The sequence below is a fragment of the Bos grunniens genome, chromosome 20 (genome assembly GCF_055505025.1).
Source record: "Bos grunniens cultivar Pamir isolate PY7600 chromosome 20, Bosgru_T2T1.0, whole genome shotgun sequence".
NCBI classification, from domain to species: domain Eukaryota; kingdom Metazoa; phylum Chordata; class Mammalia; order Artiodactyla; family Bovidae; genus Bos; species Bos grunniens.
Genome location: NC_141184.1, coordinates 43,202,588 through 43,229,051, shown reverse-complemented (window position 1 = coordinate 43,229,051; position 26,464 = coordinate 43,202,588). Strand labels below are relative to the sequence as shown.

Below are 26,464 nucleotides of genomic sequence, written 5' to 3'. Positions count from 1 at the left end.
TCTTTGCGACCCCATGGACTATACAGTCCATGGAATTCTCCAGGCCAGAATACTGGAGTGGGTAGCCTTTCCCTTCTCCAGGGGATCTTTCCAACCTAGGGATTGAACCCAGGTCTCTTGTATTTCAGGCAGATTCTTTACTAACTGAGCCTCAAGGGAAGCCCAAGAATACCGGAGTAGGTAGCCTATCCCTTCTCCAGTGGATCTTTCTGACCCAGGAATCCAACCGGTGTCTTGCACTGCAGACAGTTTCTTTACTAACTGAGCTATGAGGGTTCTAGGTCACATTTTATTGCTCTCTCCATGGATCACCTGTAAATCAAACACCAATAAATTTTCTGACTTGATCCACATGCAAAGAACTGGCCATTTCCTTAAAAAGATGCTGATATACTATTTTCAGAATTTTGCAATATTTCATTTGTAATTAGAATAATTTTGAGGCAGTAAGATATTTTCAATTATATTTCTATTGATCCATTTCTCTTCTGTAATAATTAGATACAGGCTTATAAATTCAATAATATATATGAGAGAAATATAGCAACAAGGATTGCCTGTAAGAAAATGCAAATTATAGAGAGTGGGTAGGTATGCGGTGATTATGGCAAGAAGGAGCTCTCTAAAGGAAAAAAATAGGACTCAAAATTGGCATTTCAACTCCATTAAGCTCATTCTCATATCAAAATTACCTGGAATATTATTCCAAATTATTCCATAACAAAATATTGAAAAGTCTACAAAAACAACTACACAGAATCTGAAGTCATAATAAATTTCAAAGTCAATGCTGTCATGAATATAACATAGAAGTATTAAACAGAACATTATCTATTCAGAGTCCAGATTTTTTAACCAAAATAACTTCAATTGATTACAATGTTAAAGTTGGACTTTGCTGTAGTAGTTATATTTTGAGACACGTTGATTTTTAGAGGTTTAAAAGTATTTTCTAGTCAAATATCTTTAAAAATCAATCAGTATCAGATTAAAAAAAATCGCAGTATCAGAGCTTCAGTGATGTGCAGTTTTCAAACTGCAGTGCATTTCTGGTTTGTCTATTCTACTACATAGTTTAATTTGAGAAAGATAGGGATTGAAAGTAGCTTAGGTTTGATCCTAGACTGAGAAAGTTGAAGTTTAGATGGAACAGCTATTGCTATTTGACAGAATTGTGTTGCAATTTTAGTACTACTAATCAGTTCATATACAAAAATGCTCTGATTATTTTTAAGTTGTATATATGCTTATATTTTAAAGGTTAATAAACACTGAATTTTGCTTTTTTGTGGAATATTTGGATTTCAGTCAAATATTCTGACTTCTTTAATCACATATTTTGAGGATACAGATTTATTAAACTGAAAAATTTGTCATATGTATGAATTTTAAATAATATATTGCTGGGGTCCAGCCCTGGCTGATCCAGGGTATTCGAAGGAGAGATGGCCTAGGCAACTATTTATATGTTAATTAGAGATATAAGAGTAATAGAATGAGGATAGCTCAGTAGGAAAATTCAGTGGAGAAAAGAGGCTGAGTAGCTTGGTTTGCGCGGGAGACCAATAAAACTTCAAGACAAGAAGTTTGCACCACTTACGTAGGCCGCAGGCATCCTTCCGTTCTCCCGAAGGAGAGGAGACACTGAGGCCTCCCCGGTCGGATCTTAGAAGCCCAGGTATAATTAGTAAGCATGGTGGGTTCCGCGCTCCAGATGGAGACTCAGCTGGAAGTTAAAGGGAAGAATGACATGGGGAGACCAAGCATTGGTGAAAAAGGCCCGTAGCTTTATTTTCAACAGGGGTTTTTATACCCTAAGTTACACATAGAGGATAATAGGGGATGCAAAGTCAGCAGTTTTTGATCCTTATCAAAAACCAGGGTTTCTTTCCTGCAAATTTATCGTATTCAAATGGCTTAGGTGATTTACATCATCTTCTGGCCAGAAGGCCTATTAACATTTTATGACTCTTGACAAGGACTTATCAACAGAGACTTATTTTCTCTAAGAGTAATTATTTTAAGGTTTGGCGCCATCTTCCGAAGATAAAATTGCATTCCTATAGGGCGGATGTGTAATGGGTTTATAACAAAGGAAAGAATTTATTACCTTAAGGGTCTAAAGTTACTAACACCAAGGCCACTACTTATTTTTTCTATATACCAACTATATTAATTAATACACATTCAAGGATACAATTCAGGGGATGTAAAAACTTGGCAACAAGCATTGGCTCATCAATGAAATCTTTTACTAGTTTTATTCTGACAGTTTCTAACTCTCTGAGAGGCTCTAAGCTATTAGAATATCTTAAGCTTCCCGTGACTGTAAACAATCGTAGGCATAGCTGTAGGAGTCCAGGTAAACTTGTCAGGCGAGTTAGAGAGCCATCTGAGGGGTTTGGATTTAAACACTCCTAATTGCCCAGGAACTTTTATTAATTGGAGCTGTAAGTTAACTCTTTGACAGAGAGAGCGAGATGGTGGTAGGGGACAGCCCCCAATAAAGTCAGAGGTGAGAGCACAAAGCAATAAAATAGGCAGACTCTGGTTTTTTGGGTGCAGATGCTCGAGAATATCCGGGGGGACTCCTGAGGCTCGATCCCGCCTTTGTGTATGCCGAGCCTCCTTCCTCATGACCATTGTCACGAGTGGAATGCCTCACCGGCTCCCGGCAATATATATGAATACATATATTTCTATATAGATATATGTGTCTGTATGTGTAATTTGCACTGAATTTAGGTATTTTAAGGCCATCTCATTTACTTCCATTCCCTTAGAGTACTACTTTTATAACTTGAGAGTTTCTGAATTTTTTTTTCTGCAGACAAAATAGAATTAAGGAAAATACTCTAGACAAACTAACAAATGTTTTAGATGATTAATTATAATTCAGGTCAATAAAAGATATTAAATAGATACCTATTTCTAGTTATACTTTAAGTCTAATTGTATGTCTAATGGTATGAAATTTTTATAACATACATATAATGATGAAATTCCTCATTAGAAGAGAATATAGAGAAAGAGATCATTTTATAGTCCAAGTCTATTTATGTGCAATGCAGAATGCAGCAGTGGAGCTACCTGATGAATATATGTAATCAGTTCAGTTCAGTTCAGTCGCTCAGTCATGTCCGATTCTGCGACCCCATTAACCACAGCACGCCAGGCCTCCCTGTCCATCACCAACTCCCAGAATTCACCCAAACCCATGTCCATTGAGTCGGTAATGCCATCCCACCATCTCATCCTCTGTCGTCCCCTTCCCCTCCTGCCTTCAATCTTGCTCAGCCATCAGGGCCTTTTCTAATCAGGGCCTTTGACTCTTCCCATCAGGTGGCCAAAGTTTTGGTGTTTCAGCTTCAACATCAGTCCTTCCAATGAACACCCAGGATTGATCTCCTTTAGGATGGACTGGTTGGATGTCCTGGCAGTCCAAGGGACTCTCAGAGTCTTCTCCAACACCACAGTTCAAAAGCATCAATTCTTTGTTGCTCAGCTTTCTTTATCGTCCAACTCTCACATCCACACATGACCACTGGAGAAACCATAGCCTTGACTAGATGTATCTTTGTTGGCAAAGTAATGTCTCTGCTTTTTATTATGCTGTCTAGGTTGGCCATTACTTTCCTTCCAAGGAGCAAGCGTCTTTTAATTTCATGGCTGCAATCACCATCCGCAGTGATTTTGGAGCCCAGAAAAATAAAGTCAGCCACTGTTTCCACTGTTTCCCCATCTATTTTCCATGAAGTGATGGGACCAGATGCCACGATCTTAGTTTTCTGAATGTTGAGCTTTAAGGCAACTTTTTCACTCTCCTCTTTCACTTTCATCAAGGGGCTCTTAGTTCTTCTTCACTTTCTGCCATAAGGGTGATGTCATCTGCATATCTGAGGTTATTGATATTTCTCCCAGCAGTTTTGATTCCAGCTTGTGCTTCCTCCAGCCCAGCATTTCTCATGATGTACTCTGCATACAAGTTAAATAAGCAAGGTGACAATATACAGTCTAGACGTACTCCTTTTCCTATCTGGAACCAGTCTGTTGTTCTATGTCCAGTTCTAACTGTTGCTTCCTGACCTGCATATAGGTTTCTCAAGAGGCAGGTCAGATGGTCTGGTATTCCCATCTCTTTCAGAATTTTCCAGTTTATTGTGATTCACACAGTCAAAGTCTTTGGCATAGTCAAAGCAGAAATAGAAATAAATATATGTAATATTTAAAGTTAAATATTATAATTTCATAAAAGCAGATTTGCATTTACTTTAACTGAAATTCGTGGTGGTTGTGGTTTAGTCGCCAAGTTGTGTCCGACTCATGATCCTGTGGACTGTAGCCTGTCAGGCTCTTCTGTCCATGGGATTCTCCAGGAAAGAATACTGGAGTGGGTTGCCATTTCCTTCTCCAGGGGATCTTCCCAACCCAGGAATCAAACCCAGGTCACCTGCATTGCAGGCAGATGATTTACCAATTGAGCTATGAGGCAAGCCCAAACTGAAACTGGTAGTCTATAAACAAGGTACAGTTCGGTTCAGTTCAGTCCCTCAGTCATGTCCGACTCTTTGCGACCCCATGAATCACAGCACGCCAGGCCTCCCTGTCCATCACCAACTCCCGGAGTTCACTCAGACTCACGTCCATCGAGTCAGTGATGCCATCCAGCCATCTCATCCTCTGTCGTCCCCTTCTCCTCTTGCCCCCAATCCCTCCCAGCATCATAGTATTTTCCAATGAGTCAACTCTTCGTATGAGGTGACCAAAGTACTGGAGTTTCAGCTTTAGCATCATTCCTTCCAAAGAAATCCCAGGGCTGATCTCCTTCAGAATGGACTGGCTGGATCTCCTTGCAGTCCAAGGGACTCTCAAGAGTCTTCTCCAACACCACAGTTCAAAAGCATCAATTCTTTGGGGCTCAGATCCTACTTAATATACAGTGATGAGTACCTCCATACATTATACACACATGCACACACACAGACAGCTAGACATATTAGGACCAGACTCTATTTTACTGGAACTTTGGGAAATTCAAATTTAAGACAAAAATTTGGCAATTGCTGTAAAAATAAACAATAATTCTGAATTAAAAAAAAAATTTGCTATGTATTTATAGTCATTTCTGATATAGTCATTTTTGATTACTTTAAATATAAAATATTTTCTCTATAGATTCTAAAGTTTTGTTATATAATTTTTTTATTGAGGTATAGTTGATATATGGAGAAGGCAGTGGCACCCCACTCTAGTACTCTTGCCTGGAAAATCTCGTGGATGGATGGAGAAGCCTGGAAGGCTGCAGTCCATGGGGTTGCTGAGGGTCGGACACGACTGAGTGACTTCACTTTTACTTTTCACTTCATGCATTGGAGAAGGAAATGGCAACCCACTCCAGTGTTCTTGCCTGGAGAATCCCAGGGATGGGGAAGCCTGGTGGGCTGCCGTCTATGGGGTTGCACAGAGTTGGACACGACTGAAGTGACTTAGCATAGCATAGCATAGTTGATATATAATAGACCTATTTATTCAGGAAAGTAAATATTGAAATATAAGGTACATTTATTGTTTGTACATTATAATCTTTTAAAGGCTAATGTACCAAGTATTCATCACTAATAAATGCTGATGTGCAAAAGTTGGGTCACTTTTGAAATCAATATATGTAAGATATGAGTCCTCATCTTACACTGAAAATGACATAGAAGGAAAGTGAGGGCGGGTCTTAGTTCCATCACATGTCAGTCCTTCTTCACTTTGTAGTAAGTTGAAGGTATATGTGCATGAGTCAAAAAACAAAATAAAAACAGTTGAGTCACTTTTGTGCAGTACTTGGTAAGAACAAAGTACACACACATATAAGCTGTGAAATATGAATTGGGTGCTTTCAGTGATGGTGCAAATGAGTTCAGTGCTCTTATATTTGTACCTAATCTGGGACCCCAGGCTCGTCATGATGAAGGCGTTTGTGTAACTCAGTGAAGCTATGAGCCATGCAGTGCAGGGCCACCCAAGACTGAGTAGGGTCATAATGGATCACAGTGGGTCATAGTGGAGAGTGCTGACAAAACGTGGTGCACTGGAGGAGGGAATGGCAGAGCACTCTAGTATTCTTGCCACTCCAGTATTCTTGCCACAAGAACTCCATGAACAGTATGAAAAGGCAAAAAGATATGACACTGGGAGAGGAGCCCCTCTGGTCAGAAGTTGTCCAATATACTACTGGGGAAGAGCATAGGGTCTTGCATAAAGATGAATGATAAAATTCTTTCTAATAATTAAAAACAAACTTTTCTTTACTCAGAACACCATTACATGGGAAATAAAAAAGACATGAAAAGTCAAGGGAGAGACCACAGAAGAAAGTAAAAAAAACTGTATAGTTAAGTACTGGTAATGGAACTTCTTCCTGCTTTTTGAATAAGGGTCCTGCATTTGCATTTTGCACTGAGTTCTGCAAATTATTAAGCTATCTCTGGCCAACTTACTGAGGCTCAGGAGAGGATATTGCAGTGGCTTACAGGTTGGTGATTCTGTCTCGCAGGTGCTGTAACAGATACTTTGACCATCCTTCCTGGCTCCACCGTTGTGGCAAACCTCTCCAGATTCTCTCAGCCAGCTTGCTGGGGCCAACTCACTGACTCACACCACTGCACTGGCCTGCCCTGCCCTGTTTATTTGCTTTGCCAACCATGGGGCTGGCATTTCTAAATTTTTTTTTTCCCACAGTATTGCCAAGACAATAGAGTTCTTTTCCTTTGCTTAAGTAGTCTGGCTGAGCCACAAATGGAGAATGTAATTCATCCCCTCAAAGTTCTAAAAGTTACAGAGAAGCTGCAGTACTTACTTTGCACCTTCTCCTCCATGGATCCCATGATGGGAATAAAGTTGCTGCTTACTTTTCAGGCTGTCTCTGTGCCAATGACTTTGCTGATGACTCTACCTGTCCTTTTTATTTCTACTCCATGCAGAAGCTCATTATAGAAACCATCAGCTGAGATGGGTGTTTGGAGCTTAGTAAAGAAAGTTAAAAAACTGCAACAGACTCCACTTTCTACCCAGACTTTTAAGACTAAGTCTAATCTATCTATCTACATATATATTGTCTCACATGCATCCCATTCCATTCTTTTCAAATGCAGTCTTTCACTTTTGTACTGATTTATCAGTATCCTTTTAATATTAAGAATATTAAAGATTTATAGATGATACACTGGATATATTTTCTCCCAATCTTTATTTCATCTCTGTTTTGTCATGTCTTTCATCATGTATGGCCTTCCCTGGTGGCTCAGAAGGTGTAGAATCCGTCTGTAATGTGGGAGACCTGGGTTCGATCCCTGGGTTGGGAAGATCCCCTTGAGAAGGGAATGGCTACCCATTCTAGTATTCTGACCTGGGGAATTCCACAGACAGAGGAGCCTGGCAGGCTACAGTTCATGGGGTTGCAAAGAGTCGGACATGACTGAGCGACCATGTATATATTTTATTTTAAATTTTACATAGTTAAAATTTGTGATTTATTTTGTTCTTACTTTGACTGGAATTCTTGTTGTTAAGCATATATTTTTGTTTTTGCTAGAGACCCATAATTACATAAGACAAAGAAAAGCTTCCTTCTATCCCTTGTTTACTCAAAGTTTTGGGTTATTGTTTTAATAGAAAAATCAATGTTGACTTCTTACCAAACACATTTTGAGTAGATATAGAGATAAATGTATATTTTCTCCATTAATATAAAATAGTAAATTACCTGCATGGGTGTATGCTCAGCCAAGTCTGACTCTTTAGAACCCCATGGACTGTAAACTGCCAGGGTCCGCTGTCCATTAAATTTTCCAGGCAATAATACTGGAGTGCATTGCCATTTGCTACTCCAAGGGATCTTCCCGATTGAGGGATTGAGCCCACCTCTCCTGCATTGGAAGGCAGATTCTATAGTTTCCTAACGTTGAATTATTCTTTCAAAATATACCCCTTTTGACCTTGTGGTGTTATTGCTAAATGTCTATCATGGTGTTATTGGTGGTATTGCTAAATATTCAATGTGTACATTGTTAAGCCTATGTAAGTATATTTCGCAGCTGATAGTTTTAGTGTATTATGAATATTTTTTTTTCCTTCCTTTTGCTTCTCTCTTGTGTGTGTTTGTGGGCATGTTTGTGAGAATTGCTATTTCCCTCCACCACTTATCATTAGTACCTCTAAGTACAATATAATTTTCAACAAAGTCAATAACATCTGGTAAATTTAGACATTTCTATTATTTTTCTGGAAACAATCCTCCTGGAGACCCTCTTTTTCCTGTCTGAGCTGGTTGGACTTTTTTTTGAAGCACAAGGATCATTCTAGGACTCCCCTTTTCCTTCATACTTTGAATTTTTCACCTTTTTCTTCTGGAACTACTGCTTGTGGCTCCCATCTCCGTCTTACTTGATTTGTTGCAGAGACAGGAATGAGAGCCCTCAACAAGTTACACTACTCCAGTCTGAGTTCACGGTGCTTTGTGCTGCGTGCATTTATCATATCCCTTCAGTGTCATCCTGATGATTTCTGTTCCTGTATTCCCCCTTCAGTTTGATTTACTCTCTTGATTTTGAGGATTTTATTCAGTAGCTTGCCGAGAAAAAGTATGCATAGAAGATAAAATTTTTGAAACAGTTCATACATTAACATGGTTTATTTCATTCTCATATTTGACCATTCAACAGGGCTTTGAATTCTAAGTTGGAAATATTTTCCTTCTGAATTTTGGAGGTATTTCTCTTTTGCTAAGAAACATCAAAGCCATTCTATTTTCTGACCACCTCTAATATCCCTTTCTCCTTCTAGCTGAAATTATAGAATTTTAGAATTCTATAATTATAATTATAGAATTATAAATTCTATAATTCTATAAATTATTATAATTCTAGAATTATAGAATTATAGAATTTTCTCCTTGACCAGAGTGTTCTGAAGCTTCACAATGATGTGCCTTTGGTATGGGTCTACTTTCATTCATCTGACTAAAGGAACTCTTCAGCCTGCATTTCCTTCTGTTTTAGTTTTTGAACTATTAATATCCCATCGTTGATCACCTCCCCTCTGTTGTCTCTGTTTAATCTTTATTTGGATGTTGAGACTCTTGGACTAATCATTTAATATTCTTTTTCTTTCCATTCTTACAGTAATCTTTGTCCTTCTGCTCCACTTTCTAAAGATTTCTCTTAACTTTATTTTCCAAAACTTCTTTCATTTTTTTCTATTGTGTTTTAAAATCTGATATCGTTTTTCTTTTCTAAATGTTCATTTGCACTTGTTCATTTTTTTCATAGATGTAATATTGTCTCAATATGAGGGGTTTGATGATATTTTTCTATTAAAATTTCTCTCTCTCTCTCTCTATATATATAGCTTATAAACCATGCTTTTTCTATTCTGGCTTCTCTTCCATATTAAATATTTCCCTGAGTGTTTGGCAACCTGGTAGTTGTTTATTTTTGTTTAAAATTGTGGGAATATAAATTTATTTTAATCCCTGTGAGTGTATGGGACTTCTTTGACTTTATTTATTTATTTTTTGCAGGACAAACAGGATAATTTATTCTCATTTTTCCTTAAAAGAAGGATACAGTAGAAGTTTTATAATTCAGTATGATTAGACGTGATTTATAATTTTAACATAAAAAAAATGACAACAGAAACAAATAACTAGTACAAATTATAAAACTAACAGAGCAAAGAGAAACTACCTTTCTGATCGGAACATGTACCACAGCTATACTCCCTTAGAAAACTTTCTAAGATTTCTAAGCTAAAACTTCTCAGAAAGGGATCGGAGGAAAGCCTTTAATCTCAAGTATTTAAACTATTCCTGTACCCACTAAATGTTTTCAACAACTTGTTAATCAAGTGCTTCCTAAATTTAGGAACCAGTGACCAAGTGGCCTGAAATAAGTCTTGATCTTATCTTTCCAGCTATAAATTATTACTATTTCAAGAAAACAAAATATTTTCTAAGCAACGTTAAGTTTTCTAAAAACTTCAATTACCTTTTCTGGCTCAGTACCTGACTGAAATGTTCAAATGTTCATATTGCACACAAAAAAATTTGAGCAGCATACTATATGAGTGTGAGAAGCTGATGAATATTAAGACTGAGGCAACTCCCTAATGAGTCACATTTACATGATTTAAATATATACTTTCTATATCTTTAATTAATATAAGTAAAAAGGTAATCTTTAGAACAGCACAGAAATACAAATGCATTAGTTTTATAAAATATATTCAACCCCTTATACGTGCAACAATCTTTTAATTTTGGAGCTGCCACATAAGGGAGCTAGTTTCTTCTCCTTCATATGAAAGCAGGAAGTCATGTGTACAAAGTTATTTATGTGAGAAGAATAAAGAAACACATTCCTTTTCTTTGTCCTTGACAAATATTTATGGAATGTTGGGAATTATGAAAAAACAATTCCAATGTTACGAAGCCCAAAGACTTGGAATGGAACTTTACTTGACGATGGTTTTAAATAATATGTTTTGAGGGATCCTTGGGCTGGTCAAATATACTTGAAAATATTCTTTCCATCTCCTATCTGTAAAGTAAATGTAACAGCTCCTTAGTTAATGGTTTTCAGTGTTCAATATTCAGTATGTGTGTAGACATTGACCCTTTTATTTTCAGTAAAATACTATGTGACCAACTCTATGGAGGCAAAATCAAATTGTATAGTCACACTGAGCCCCGAGAAGAGACCTGTACTTGATTTCATCATCTACTATAATCATCTTGAAATTGTAAGTTTTGAATCATAGACCCCCTAAGTTATGTATCCAGTCCTGGGTATCTATATCCTCAAGTCTGCAGATTCAAGGCCAAAGACCCTCAGTTTTATCCTCTCCAATTCTCTTTGAGGGTAGAAGAAGGGCATTTGCCTAACAACATATAATACAAGTGGGCATCTAGGGATCTGTTTCTAAGTTGGACTTCACAGAATTCACTAGCCCTGCCTTTTAGCCTCCATCCCCCTTCCTCATAAAGTAGCTGTGCCTAAATATAGCTTTCCACTGGCACCAAGGCCACAGCCTACTGGAAGCTGATTTTTGTCTGCCACTCCTATATGTGGCCAGCAATCCAAATTCAGAACGTCTGTTGATAAGCACTCTTTATCAATAGTGAGGTAGGGTCTTCCCTCTGACTGCCAATCCTATATTGTGTGACCAGTGGAGAACCCTGGCCCTAGAATAGCTCTCTGTGTGATAAGGAGAGGTATTGGAGGACCTGTGCCTGTCTTTCTGCTCATCACATACTTTGTGCTTTGTCAATAAAATCTGTTTCTTAACCCACTAGACTGACTTGGTAGCAGCTTCAATAAGGCACAGCCCCAAATGGATGCATTCGATACTATGAGGGAACAAAATTTGCCACCTCAAAATGTGGCTCTTTGGAATAAGGATTGATTTAGGCTGTTTTCTTTTTTTAAATTCTTATTTCCTACTATTGACCATTACCTGCTTTTAAATTTTATTTATTTATTTGACCATACATCATGTGGGATCTTAGTTCCCTGATCAGGGATGAAACCCACACTCCCTGCAGTAGAAGCCTGGAATCTTAACCACTAGACAGCCAGGGAAGACCATAGGCTAGCTATTTTCAAGAAACAGAAGACTTAAAAAGTTGTTCCTTTTACCTCCCCCTTAACTACCTAACAGACTTTATATAGAGGGTCTGTTCCCGGAATAGAGCTATCATTAGCTCTATCTGCAAAGAATCTGGGCTAGGTGTGTTGCAGACTCAGCAAGGCCCGGAGAAAAGAGTCCTCTTTGTTTACTATTGTGTCTGGTCCAGACAATATTTATTTACCAAATATTTGCTTTCCCATTTCCATGTCAGTTGCCTTCTTCCCCTTTGCAGTCCCAAAGCAAGGGTTTTGGCCATTTTGGATAGTTATTTAGCTTTCCTGGGTCTCTCCCATGTATACATGTTATTAAGCTTTTGATTTTCTCCTGTTAATCTAGCTCAAATTAATTTAATTCTTAGACCAGCCAGAAAATCCTAGGAAGGCAGAAAAAAAATTTTTTTCCTCCCTAATAGCACAAAACTAGAAAAAAAAACCACTTTTTTGAAACCTATAATAATAGTCATAGCAACAAACATTCACATATTTTGTTTTGTCATTTGCAGTGCTGCCAAGACTGTTATTTTCACCTTTACAACACTGGCAGACATGTATTATCTCCCTATTTTATAGGAAAAGAAACTGAAGTTTGGAGCAGTTAAGTGATGTACCCAAATTTACAAAAAGTTTAAGTGGTAATGCTCGGTCTCAAAACCGCTGCCTCCAAACATCCTCTTAACCAGTATGAACATGCAAGACTGTCTCCACAGGCTGAGTTTGCTCTTTTTTAATATTTTAAAAATATTAAATCCATTTTTTCTAAGTTATTCATTGAGGAAAGCTAATCCTCCTGTCTTTCCCTCTATGTCAAGAGCGCCTTAAATAATACCTAAGTTTATTAACTACACATTTTCCTTAGCAACCATTAATCTTCCAGAATGACTACAAAGCTGCTTTGTATCAGAACGAAAATCAGGGTAATGATTTATTTATTTATTTCTCATACCATGTCATCAAAAACACATTTATAGAGCACCTAGGAGGTTGTAAACACTAAGACATGGTATGCTTTTTTGGCGACAGTTTAATGAAAAAGTGAGGGCAATACTAAAGTTAAAACGTACATGGGTGCTCAGTCATATCTGACTCTGTGACCCCATGAACTGTAGCTTCTCTGTGACCCCATGAACACGCCAGGCTTCTCTGTCCAGGGGATTTTTTTCAGGCAAGAATACTGACTGGAGTGGGTTGTCATTTCCTTCTCCAAGAGATCTTCCCAACCTGTGTCCTGCACTGCAGGCCAATTCTTTACCACTGAGCCATAGAGGTAACCTGAGGACAGCAGCACAAATGGCCAAATATCTAATTGTTGAGATCAAGCAGCTTTATTTAACTTGTCAATCTTATTCTTTTTTTAATTTATCAAAACTGTTAAAATATCATGGGAAATAATATATTGGCTCTATTTTGAAATAAAAGTCTCTGAATAAAATCAAATGTTTGGATAAAAATTGAGACATTTAAATCATTTATAGTGGAAAATGTCCTCTCTCACCATCCCCTCCTTCACCTCTCACTTCTATTACAAAGGCTGAAATGAAATTTTCTGCATCAGGCTTTGACATCTTTGATTTTGCCTTCTGTAAATTGCTTTATCTCTAAAATGTGAACTTGAACTAGATCTCTTTGAGAATCAGTCCAGCTGTGAAATCTTTACTTCCATTAGGCTAAATAATCAGATTATTGGGTATATTCAGGTTATTTAATTTTCCTTTCTCATTCATGTGTGTGGTTAGCCCTCTTCCCAATAGTTTTAATTAAACAGTGTCACTTGTTTGAGCTTGCTTGAAATATGAGAAACAGGAATATTAAACAGATAATAAATGAATAATTCATTTAAATGAGTGGATAACTTTATTGCCCCAAACACAGAGGCAAAATGAAATTCTAAAATAAAAGATGATTGGATATGACAGGAAGATGAGTCATAACTGTTCAGTTTATAAATGCATCAAAAATTCAAGATAAAGAGAGAAAGCAAAACAATACTAGAATAAATCACACTTTTATATTTTTCTTAAAATAAGGAAGGCTTTTCTATATGTGACAGAAGCAAAAGCCATTTTTTGAAAGATTAATTAATCTGAATGCATAATACATAATTGTTGGTGATAAAGTCATAAGACAAAAAAGGTATACTGAGAAAAGTTACCACCAAAACAAAGTTGACAGTGACAAGTGACCCGAGCAGGTTTGGTTTCTCCTGAGGCTTCCTTCCTTGACCCTGTAGATGGCCATCTTTGCTCTGTGTCCTCACATGGCCTTTTCTCTCTCTGTACATCCTTTTTTGTCTCTTCCATAATCTTGGATTATGTCCAAGATTAGACATATTAGATTCTGAGCCTGCCCATATGACCTCATTTGACCTTGCTATTCAGTCGCTAAGCCATGCCCGACTCATTGCAATCTCATGGACTGTAGCACACCAGACTTCTCTGTCCTCCACTAACTCCCGGAGTTTGCTCAGATTCATGTCCAGTAAGTCAGTAATCATCTCCAAATACACTCACACTCAAGGATGCTGGCAGGTTAGAACTTCAGTATACAAATTTTGGGGGAACACAGTTCAGTCCATAACACTTTGATCTGGCAAAGATATCCTTTTCCCTCTCAACTTACTTCTGGTGCCAAGTGATAATAGCGTATCAGGACTCAGTCTATCCCTCTTCACCTTTATGTTGGGATGTCCAGAGTTGCCTCAGTCAATACAGGGTGAGTCCCACAGTAAAAGCTCTGTATACCTTTAAGTCATTTCTAGACTGGGTGGCTAGCAATAACTTGTTTCTATGCTAAAGGGATCACAAAACACAAAATTCTATTCGAATAAATCTCAAGTTGCTGCGGCCAGCGCAGCAGGTAGGGATTGAAAGTGGTCAACGCGCAGTTTGGGAAACAGAAACTAGAGACAGAATTAAAGTTTTAAAGATGGGACCAGGGGACTCAAGACCTCTTGGATCAAGAGCCCCGTTCCTCAGAGCCACATCACTTTTATTTAGAGTCTGGGCAAGCAGAAAGTATTTGTTGTGCTATGATGAAGTCAGCCTCCTGTGTTCTCTGTCACGTCTCCCATTTTATTGATTACTTCAAATTATCTTTGTTGTGTTTTTGTACAAGGGGTATCACCTAGCTGGATGTCATAGACCTGCATATGCCTTGGGAAAATATCTTGGTGTGTGCACAGGCAGCATTCTGAACTTGCTCTGACCTGGCATTCCAAGGTCCACCCTATGTTTTTCCTTAGCTTAGCAGGGCATAACAACCCCAGCTGATCAACCCGATGTACTTTTATTTGGGTTATGCTGTATTGCTATATTTTGCTTTTATTTTTTTCCCATGGTGATTTTCTCACGGCTTAGTCAGAGCAACAGGAGGCTGACTATTAACCTCTGCCTATCCCCCTTTTCGCTTTTGTACCAGAAGATATGTTGATCTCGCAACTTCTTTCTTCATTAGTTCTTGGAGGGTTTTCACATGCATCTGAGGACTAAAGAAGATTATAGTGAAACAGCAGAACATAACTAGTGTTCCAGTGAAACCACCTCTGATGCTTTTGATCCACTTGAGAGGACTCAATGAATTAAGGCCCTCTGATATTCCCTGAAGTGTATCTGTACCTGGTAATAGTCTAAGAGAAGCATGCTGTATGCCAATGACTTTTGCTTGTAGCTTTTTAATATTTAGAGTAAAGTTGTCAGTTGTATGGTCCTGCAAGTGCCATTTAACTTTTTCCCAGGAGTGTTCAGATGGTTATACTCCTGGGGGGTCACACAAAAAGTAGTAATGTTCCAGTCACTCTTTAAATGTATTTGTAATTTAAGATTTTGCACTTCTTCTCCTACGAGTAGCACTGCATTTTCTGAATCCACCAACCTGTTGTTAATCTCCTCGTCTATATGAGTTTTGGCTCCCCAAGCAGAACTGGCATTTTTTTTTGTGCCACTCCTGCACAAAGGTGGTGGTTTGTACCGATTGATGGAGAGCTATTCCTGCCATTGCTGCTGTGGTGGTGATGGCAATAATGCCTATTATGGTGGCAATAAGGAGCCCAATAAAATGCTTGGAACTTTGCAAAATAGTATTTAATACTGTGAGCAAAGTATGCATGTCAGGGGAGAGTTCTCAAGGCCTATTTTGAGTTAATGGGAGCCAAACTCCTAAATGTCTATGCAAAATCACATAGGCATGAGTGAGTGATAGTTGCTCAGTCATGCCTGACTCTTTGCAACCCCATGGACTGTAGCCTGCCAGGATCCTCTGTTCATGGATTCTCCAGACAAGATTACTGGAGTGGGTTGCCATTTCCTTCTCCACACATAGGAATGATTAGAGTTCAATAAAGAACTGTTCAAGCAGGTATATAGTTTGCAATCCTGGCAGGTCAGGTTCCTTTCTGTCTGCTTAATAGTTATAGTGCCAATCACAATCACATATGGATCCCCAACACAGTTCAGTTCAGTTCAGTTGCTCATTTGTGTCCGACTCTTTGCAACCCCATGGACTGCAGCACTCCAGGCATCCCTGTCCATCACCAACTCCCGGAGTTTATGCAAACTCATGTCCATTGAGTTGGTGATGCCATCCAACCACCTCATCCTCTGTCATCCCCTTCTCCTCCCGCCTTCAATCTTTCCCAGCATCAGGGTCTTTTCAGATGAGTCAGTTCTTCACATCAGGTGGCCAAACTATTGGAGTTTCAGCTTCAGCATCAGTCCCTCCAATGAATATTCAGGACTGATTTCCTTTAGGATGGACTGGTTGGATGTCCTTACAGTCCAAGGGACTCTCAAGAGTCTTCTCCAATATCACAGTTCAAAAGCATCAGTTTTTTGGTGCTCAGCTTTCTTTATAGTCCAACTCTCACATTCATATATGACCACTGGAAAACCCATAGCTTTGACTAGACGGACCTTTGTTGGCAAAGTAATGTCTCTGCTTTTTAATATGCTGTATAGGTTGGTCATAACTTTTCTTCCAAGCAGCAAGCATCTTTTAATTTTATGGCTGCAGTCACCATCTGCAGTGATTTTGGAGGCCCCCAAAATAAAATCTGTCACTGTTTCCACTATTTCCCCATTTCTTTTGCCTTGAAGTGATAGGACCAGATGCCATGATCTTAGTTTTCTGAATGGTGAGTTTTAAGCCAACTTTTTCACTCTCTTCTTTCACTTTCATCAACACAAGCTTGAGTATAAAATGTCCAATTTGCTGATGTATTGAATGTCAAAGTTTAATTTGTGGAATGAGAATAATTTCCATAGCAAATTTGATATTTTTTCAGGCTTATGACCAATTTTCATATTTCTGTTGGAGCCCTACCTAATTTGAGCTGTGGAGAAGGCAACAGCAACCCACTCCGGTACTCTTGCCTGGAAAATCCCATGGATGGAAGAGCCTGGTAGGCTGCAGTCCATGGGGTTACCAAGAGTTGGACACAACTGAGCGACTTCACTTTCACTTTTCACTTTCATGCATTGGAGAAGGAAATGGCAACCCAGTCCAATGTTCTTGCCCGGAGAATCCCAGGGACAGGGGAGAGCCTGGCGGGCTGCCGTCTATGGGGTCGCACCGAGTCGGACACAACTGAAGTGACTTAGCAGCAGCAGCAGCAGCAATTCGAGCTGTGGCTGTGGCAGAGACATGCCACTGCCATGTCAGATAATGGGATATTCTGAATGTGCAGTAATATTAGTGTGCTTATATACAGACACATGCCAGTGCACCTCTTTATAAGGATTGCAGGATGAGTTATGGTTTGAGCAATTAGAGACTGCATACCCCTTAGGAGACTAGTCCCAGACAATTCCATGGGAACCACTAAGTAATATCACCCCTCAATTCCGTGACAATTATCCCAGTGTATTTGATCTTGTCAGTTGGCCCATATGTGTCTGTTCTCACATAAGGGTCTATCTGGCTTAGTTAGATTACTTTGATCAGTCTCTTGATATCCAAAGCTCAATCTAGTAAATACAGTTGAGCCTTAGTGTGAATTCTATTCAAAGAATTTACAGAAAGCAAAGCCTGCATTGATAGATTAAGACAGCCCTGGTAAGCACCCAGGCAAAGAGGCTAAGTGTCATAACCCAAAGTACTATTAAATGGAGTATTACGCAGCCATTGAAAAGGATACATTTGAATCAGTTCTAATGAGGTGGATGAAACTCGAGCCTATTATACACAGTGAAGTAAGCCAGAAAGAAAAACACAAATACAGTATACTAAAGCATATATATATGGAATTTAGAAAGATGGTAACGATAACCCTGTATGCGAGACCGCAAAAGAGACACAGATTAATAGAACAGTCTTTTGGACTCTGTGGGAGAGGGAGAGGGTGGGATGAATTGGGAGAATGGCATTGAAACATGTATAATATCATATATGAAACGAATCGCCAGTCCAGGTTCAATGCATGATACTGGATGCTTGGGGCTGGTGCACTGGGATGACCCAGAGGGATGGTACGGGGAGGGAGGAGGGAGGGGGGTTTAGGATGGGGAACACATATGCACCTGTAGCAGATTCATGTTGATATATGGCAAAACCAATACAATATTGTAAAGTAATTAACCTCCAGTTAAAATAAATAAATTTATATAAAAAAATAAAATAAAGGAGGTCCCCTCTTCCTTTTGATGAATGGGCAATGCTTGTCTTCTGGACCAGGAGGAGTCATTAACATAAACAGGGATAGATCCTTCACCTCAATTAACAGGTCTTAGTAACAGGGGATTAGGTACATATGCCCAATAGGTATAATTCTTTGCTTCTGCTGAAGCCAGGGGTATATTCACTGCGATGGTTATCAGGACAAGCATAACCATGATGAGGTTGCCTGGAGTCACTGGTTGTTTCTGCTCGGTTTTACTCTACAAGCTGGAATCCACACAGGTTCTAGACTTTCTCCTAGGGAGATACAAGCAAACCCTCTTCCCCATGTAATTAACTTCCCCAGTGACCAAGTATTTGTTAGTGGATCTTGCCACCAAATCACAGGCTTAGTTGTATTTGTGGATGTAGCCTGAAAATGTCACTCAGCTGAAGTTTCCATAATTTGTGTCAAAATATTCAAAAAATTAGGAGTAAATAAAGCTTTATTCAATATTGTTTATTGTCCCATGGCATATCCCCCTTTTTGTTTTTGTATCATATGTTTAAGTGATTGATTAGCTGTCTCCATTATGGCCTGTCCTTGTGGATTTTAGGGAAGGCCAGTAGAATGTTTTATAAACCAAATTTTAAGAAATTGTTGGAATGTTCTACTGGTATAAGCAGGGCCATTATCATTTTTATAGTTTTTGGTAGTTTTATAACAGCAAACAAGCATATGAATGTCTTTGTACAGATAAAAGCATATAAATGTACAGATAAAGCATATAAATGTCTTTGTACAGATAAAAAAGACATTTTTATGTCTTTTTTAGTCTCACTGGATTGAGTAGTGGTCCATATAAAATGAGAGAATGTATCAATTTTCATATATACATAAGAGGGCTAACCAAAGGAAAATATATGAGTTACATCCATTATAACTATGGATTTCATATGGAATTGTATACCATCATTATATCAATGGCTCAGTCACACATTTGATAATGTTCAGTTCAGTTCAGTCACTCAGTCGTGTCCAACTCTTTGTGACCTCATGAACCACAGCATGCCAGGCCTCCCTGTCCATCACCAACTCCCGGAGTTCACTCAGACTCACGTCCGTCGAGTCAGTGATGCCATCTAAGCATCTCATCCTCTGTCGTCCCCTTCTCCTCCTGCCTTCAAGCTTTCCCAACATCAGGGTCTTTTCAGATGAGTCAGTTCTTCACATCAGGTGGCCAAAATATTGGGGTTTCAGCTTTTTCAATGTTTTTACTGCTTTTTCAATGATCCAGTGAATGTTGGCAATTTGATCTCTGGTTCTTCTGCCTTTTCTAAAACTAGCTTGAACAACAATACATGGTTCATGTATTGTTGTAGCCTAGCTTGGAGAATTTTGAGCATTACTTTGCTAGTGTGTGAGATGAGTGCAATTGTGCAGTACTTTGAGCATTCTTTGCCATTGCCTTTCTTTGGGATTGGAATGAAACCTGACCTTTTCCAGTCCTCTGGCCACTGCTGAGCTTTCCAAATTTGCTGGCATATTGAGTGCAGTGCTTTCACAGCATTATCTTTCAGGATTTGAAATAGCTCAAGTGGAATTCCATCACCTCCACTAGCTTTGTTCAAGTGACACTTTCTAAGGCCCTCTTGACTTCACATTCCAGGATGTCTGGCTCTAGGTGAATGATCTCACCATCGTGATTATCTGGATCATGAAGATCTTTTTTGTACAGTTCTTCTGTGTATTCTTGCCACCTCTTCTTAATATCTTCTGCTTCTGTTAGGCCCATGCCATTTCTGTCCTTTATTGTGCCCATTTTTGCATGAAATGTTCCCTTGGGATCTCTAATTTTCTTGAAGAGATCTCTAGTCTTTCCCATTCTATTGTTTTCCTCTATTTCTTTGCATTGATCACTGAGGAAGGCTTTCTTATCTCTCCTTGCTATTCTTTGGAACTCTGCATTCAAATGAGTATATCTTTCCTTTTCTCCTTTGCTTTTTGCTTCTCTTCTTTTCACAGCTGTTTATAAGGCCTCTTCAGACAGCCATTTTGATTTTTGGTATTTCTTTTTGTTGAGGATGGTCTTGCTCCCTGTCTCCTGTACAATGTCATGAATCTCTGTCCATAGTTCATCAGGCACTCTGTCTATCAGATCTAGTCCATTAAATCTATTTCTCACTTCCACTGTATAATCATAAAGGATTTGATTTAGGTCATACCTGAATGGTCTAGTGGTTTTCCCCACTTTCTTCAATTTAAGTCTGAATTTGGCAATAAGAAGCTCATGATCTGAGCCTCAGTCAGCTCCCGGTCTTGTTTTTGCTGACTGTATAGAGCTTCTCCATCTTTGGCTGCAAAGAATATAATCAATCTGATTTCGGTGTTGACCATCTGGTGATATCCATGTGTAGAGTCTTCTCTCGTGTTGTTGGAAGAGGGTGTTAGCTATGATCAGTGCATTCTCTTGGTAAAACTCTATTAGTCTTTGCCCTGCTTCATTCCATATTCCAAGGTCAAATTTGCCTGTTACTCCAGGTGTTTTTTGACTTCCTACCTTTGCATTCCAGTCCCCTATAATGAAAAGGACATCTTTTTTGGGTGTTAGTTCTAATAGGTCTTGTAGGTCTTCATAGAACCGTTCAACTTCAGCTTCTTCAGGGTTACTGGTTGGGGCATAGACTTGGATTACCGTGATATTGAATGAATTGCCTTGGAAACCAACAGAGATCATTCTGTCGTTTTTGAGATTGTATCCAAGTACTGCATTTCAGACTCTTATTGATTATGATGGCTACTCCATTTCTTCTAAGGGGTTCCTGCCCACAGTAGTAGATACAATGGTCATCTGAGTTAAATTCACCCATTCCAGTCCATCTTAATTTGCTGATTCCTAGAATGTTAACGTTCACTCTTGCCATCTCCTGTTTGACCACTTCCAATTTGTCTTGATTCATGGACCTAACATTCCAGGTTCCTATGCAATATTGTTCTTTACAGCATCGGACCTTGCTTCTATCACCACATCCACAACTGGGTGTTGTTTCTGTCACATCCACAACTGGGTGTTATTGCTTTGGCTCTATCCTTTCATTCTTTCTGGAGTTACTTCTCCATTGATCTCTAGTAGCATATTGGGCACCTAATGTAACGGACAACAATTCTTGAAACAGGCAATACAGAAAACAACTTAGTTAGCAGTAATAGTAAAATCATAAGTAAGAACTTGAGTCAAGAACTTTTATTAGGTATAGCCCAGTGACATTTTTAAGTCATCTGACTTAGTTTATTAAATGACTATATCTAGTTGCTAATTTTCTGGTTGCAGAGCATCTGATCTTTATTCAAAGACTGGTACTGAGATAAGCTTTAGAAACAAACTTACAGTGTCTTTTTCAGTGAAGGATATTTTTAACTTAAATTAATGAATGTCCTTCTTAATTTAATTTAATGAAGCCTCTTAGCAATGTAACATAACCACAATTTAACAAGTGAGTCATATGGACATTAATTAACAAAACTAGAACTTAAGATTCAATGAAACATATTAGATGTCATAGACCTGACATCAGTTGGGTGGATTTTTTTTTTTTTTTTAGAGCTCCCCAGTATACTCTGAGGTTTTTGTATATGTCTGGAGACAATCTTTTTTGTACCATGATGAGGCTGTTCAGAACCCAAATGTCTCCAATTTCTGGAGGGATGAGGCAGAGAGGAAAAGAAAAATGTTTTAATTTTACTCACAGGTGTAAATCACTAAATTGTTTTAAACCATCAGTGACTTGAGGACAAGAGTTTCTTTATATCTGAAAACAAAGATTAGAAGCCAGTAACACGTCAGACAAAAAAATCATGAAGACTGCAGTCATATTTTGCAGCCTGTTCAATCTCATGAAACCAATCTTTTTGTTTGTGGTCCTTGCCTGACGACAAAGGACGTCAGTGAAAGTAATGGTCTCCAAGATGCTCATGAAGTTTTTGCAGTGTCTGTACTTGACTTGACCAGCAAAGTGGGTTCCCTGATCACTGGAGATTGCAGAAAATGTATTTTAACCATTTTTTTTTTCCATTGTGAGATATTAACCCTACAGCCAGGAAAGGCTTTATACTATCAAATAAAGTGAGGTTTGTCAGGGAGCCAGGAAAAGCCAAGTGGCCATCTTGGACCTCCCGTTGCCCTGACTGTTTGGTTTATAGCCATTATTTATCCATTTTAAATTTCCTGATGAGGCGTTAATTTTGTAGAGGCAGAATGAGCTTTGTCTATGTGTGCTATAGATCATTGGGAAATAACACTCATTTATTTTATCGAAGTAACAAAAGATTTTAAAAGCAAGTATGAATCACTTAAAGACTAAGACATTTACATAGTCTGTAATCAAAAGCTATACTCCAAGAAGACTTTGTTTTTTTAACAGGAAGAGAAAACCAAATTCCAGATTGGTACCAGCTTATATTCATTGTGAAACAATAGTCATTCACCTAGTCAAAGTGACAATGAAAGATTTCAAAGGCAGTGTAATGTCTTAATAAACTTGTATCACGCACAAAATTCTCTTCCACTTGCCACAGACCTTTTTTACACTTCTGGATTCATCACTTTATTTGCCCATTCAGAGAACAGCCACCTATAAGTTCAGATTTACTTCCTTTTTCCTTAATAGAAAGTAATTCCATCCTTATACCTTTTTATTGAACGTACATGTCCTACTTTCCTTCAGCAACCACAAACTGTACTTTATATCATCATTCTGTAGACTGCTAAATGTAAATCACCCATAGTTATATCATTTGCAAAATTATCTTCACAATGTCTATGTGAATTAGATCAGTAAACACACATTAATACCAGCTATCAATCCAGTAGTGAATATTTCCTAGTTCACACAAGCCTGAAATTCATTTTACTTTAATTTTTTGGAATTTAGAATTGTTTGATTCGTAAGTGTTTACTTCTCTTTAGGGCAATTAAATAGAGCTCATTGACCAATCGGCCTTTAGTAATTTTGTCCAAGGACAAATACACACCGTGAGTCACATATCAATTTAGACAGACGTATAGACAGAGATCTCATAGTTTTCTGCTTGATATTTAAAATGTCTTTGTGCCTTCTTTTTTTCTTGGTTTGAGTTCTACCAATTTGTTAATGGCTGGAGTCCCAGACAGAGTGGGCTGTTTATCCCAAGGACATGATGTGAGTTAACTTTAGGTTTTTTCCCAGACCTGTTTTTGTTTCTCAGGAATGGAGCTCCAACAAAGTATTTTAACAAGCCAACTTTTTTTCTAATTGCACATGCAAGGAGAACTGGTTTTGCAATTTCAAATAAAGATTTTATTTTAACCAGTGTTCTCTGGAGTCTAAATAATATCATGGCCATTCAGTGTCAAAAATGTCATCTCTCTCTTCTTGTAGTCATAGTTTCATAGTTAAAAATTAAACCAGAGAATGTTCAAAATCACTCTGATGACAGGGGTAGCCTGACTAATAAGATGTTGTCCCAGCAGGGATTGTCTTTCTGGGGAGGTAAAGTCTTCTCTCAAAGTAAGGAAAGCCTGTCCTTTAACCTCTATTTTCTCCCAGGCTCTTATGCAGTATCACCTCACCTGTTCTATAGCCTGATCTTCCGTAAGCACTTGATCTTGAGTCCTCCCCCAATTTCCACTGCCTGTCAATTGATCTAAAGAGATGGGGATCTATCTGGCTTGGTCATGAGACACCATAATCAAATGGGAACCCTCAGCTAGTCCCTGCACTATTTCCACAGTAAAAGGAGAATTTACTCCATAATTTTGAACAGTTTGCTTAAGTTCATTTAGTATTTTGAAGGGAATCTGCTTGTGTACAGTCTCATACACTCCATTAGGATTATTAGGATAATAATAATTATCCTAATTATTATTAGGAGCTACTCATTCATGTATTGTCATTGGAAATGTCATAGTCATAGCCTCCAAGTCAGCCCACCAAATACCTTTCTGGAGGGGTGACAGAACTGTTGCCCGTGGCAAAGAAGGAAAAGCTTAAGTCACTCCATTGGTTAAGACAGGAGGAGGAGGAAGTGGAGGTAGAGGAAATTCATCCTCTGCAAAAGCACAGAAGGAACTGTACTTTTAAGAGCCTCCTGTGTTTTTTGTTCTACCCTGCTGGCTTTGGATATTTAGGTCTTCCCTCTGATGGGGATTCACATTCATCCTTACTCCCTCTGAGTTTTCTGGAGTCTGAAGAGGTTCTAAAATAGATTTTCTCAGTGTCCAAATTGACCAGATAGATACAGGCAAGGGCACTCCCTTGCAAAGAAGTTTCTCTAATTCACTACCTACCTTCTTCCATGGCCCTAAATCTAAAATACTCAGAGAAGGGAACCATGAGCAGTGTTTCTCAATGGTTTGTAAAAGCTCCAGTAGCCGGCCCTCACTTATTTTTGTTCCTCCTGCTTTTAGAACCTGCTGCAAGAGGCATATATATGGCCAGTACTGTTCCAAGCTTTCTGAATTTCCCATGCTTAACTCCAGTTTAAATACCTGAGAGAGCATTACTTACCGCAAAGGGGGATTTTCTGAGGCCTCATCCCTCTTCTTCAGGACCGTGAGCCGATATTGATATTTCACCTGCAGTTTCGTTCTCCACGATCCTTCACTTTTTAGCCCCATGTTGGGTGCCACTTGCTGGAACCAGCTCAGCAGGCAGGGATCAAAAGTGGTCGATGCACAGTTTGGGGAAAACAAACTAGAGACAGAATTAAAGTTTTAAAGATGGGACTGGGGGACTCAAGCCCTCTTGGATCAAGAGCCCCATTCCTTGGAGCCAAGTAACTTTTATTTAGTATCTTTGTAAGCAGAAAGTATCTGTTGTGGTATGATGAAGTCAGCCTCCTGTGTCCCCAGTCATGCCTCCCATTTTATTGATTACTTCAAACTCTCTTTGAATAGTTCAAAAAACATTCTTTGACTATTTCAAAATATCACAGTAATCCAAGTCTAAGCCCTGATCAGTAACGCTGAAGAAGCTGAAGTTGAACTGCTGAGTTTTCCAAATTTGCTGACATATTGAGTGCAGCACTTTCACAGCATCATCTTTTAGGATTTGAAATAGATCCTAGGAAACTGCAAAAATGAAAATGGAAATATGGCATGGCTTAGCTCCTTTTGAAAATAATATTTAGTTTTAAGATTGTATTGGAGAAAGGCATTATATCAGACATTAGTATGTAAAGTACTAAATATAAAGATGGAATTTGCTACTTCCCATTAATAGAAAACAAGCAAAAATACAAATACAAGTCATGAGAACTTGTTGGCAAAATTCTGTAAGGATAATATCCAATATCTAAGGACATTAAATAACTTTTTAATTTATTTTTCCACATCTTCCTCCACCCAAACTATGCTCATCCTAAAATGCTTATAATTCCCCTGAAGTTGATTATTTTATGTACCTAACTAAATTAATATCTGATTCTTTTTTTTTTTGTAAAGCTTGGAATAGCTTTGCTTATAGCTCTACTGCCTAATTCTCCCTTCAATTTCTATGTGCCTTTTACTCCAGAAAATTCCCTTTGTGCATTTCAAGAGCTTCTACTCTGGCTCCCACTGCATCCGTGTACACCCTAATCGCAGGCTGAGCACCAAAGAAATTATGCCCTTGAACTGAGGTGTTGGAGAAGACTTTTGAGAGTCCCTAGGAATGCAAGGAGATCAAACCAGTCAATCCTAAAGGAAATCAGTCCTGAATATTCATTGGAAGTGCTGATGCTGAAGCTGAAGTTCCAATACTTTGGCCATCTGATGCACAGAGCCAACTCATTGGAAAAGACAGTGATGCTGGCAAAAATTGAAGGCAGGAGAAGACGGGGCCAACTGAGGATGAGATGGTTCGATGGCATCCCTGACTCAATGGACATGAGTTTGAGCATGCTCCAGGATGTGGCGAAGGACAGGGAAACCTGGTGTGCTTCAGTCCATGGGGTCACAAAGAATCGGATACAACTGAATGAACAACAGCAATCACCTGTTTATGTTATTTAGCTCCCTAAATATGGAAACAGTGTGTGGTTTACCTTTGCGTCCCATGTACCACAATGTGCAATACACAGTTGTCACAGAGTTGAACTAAAGAAAAAAACCTCCTGGAGTGTCCCTGGGGGTCCAGTGACTAAGAGTCTGAGCTCCCAATGCAGGGGACCCAGGTTCAAGCCCTGA

At 38.7% G+C, this 26,464-nt stretch overlaps 1 protein-coding gene and 1 long non-coding RNA gene across 3 annotated transcripts in view; one reads left to right on the top strand and one right to left on the bottom strand.

The window, feature by feature from the left end:
• Positions 1–26,464, top strand: part of EMB (embigin) — a 167,325-nt gene that overhangs the window by 26,164 nt on the left and 114,697 nt on the right. The window lies entirely within an intron of this gene.
• LOC147350322 (uncharacterized) lies at positions 18,749–25,369 on the bottom strand. Its single transcript, XR_015149246.1, has 3 exons — positions 24,807–25,369; positions 22,009–22,070; positions 18,749–21,406 (listed from the first exon to the last, which is right to left on the bottom strand). It is a non-coding gene; the product is annotated as an uncharacterized LOC147350322 (long non-coding RNA).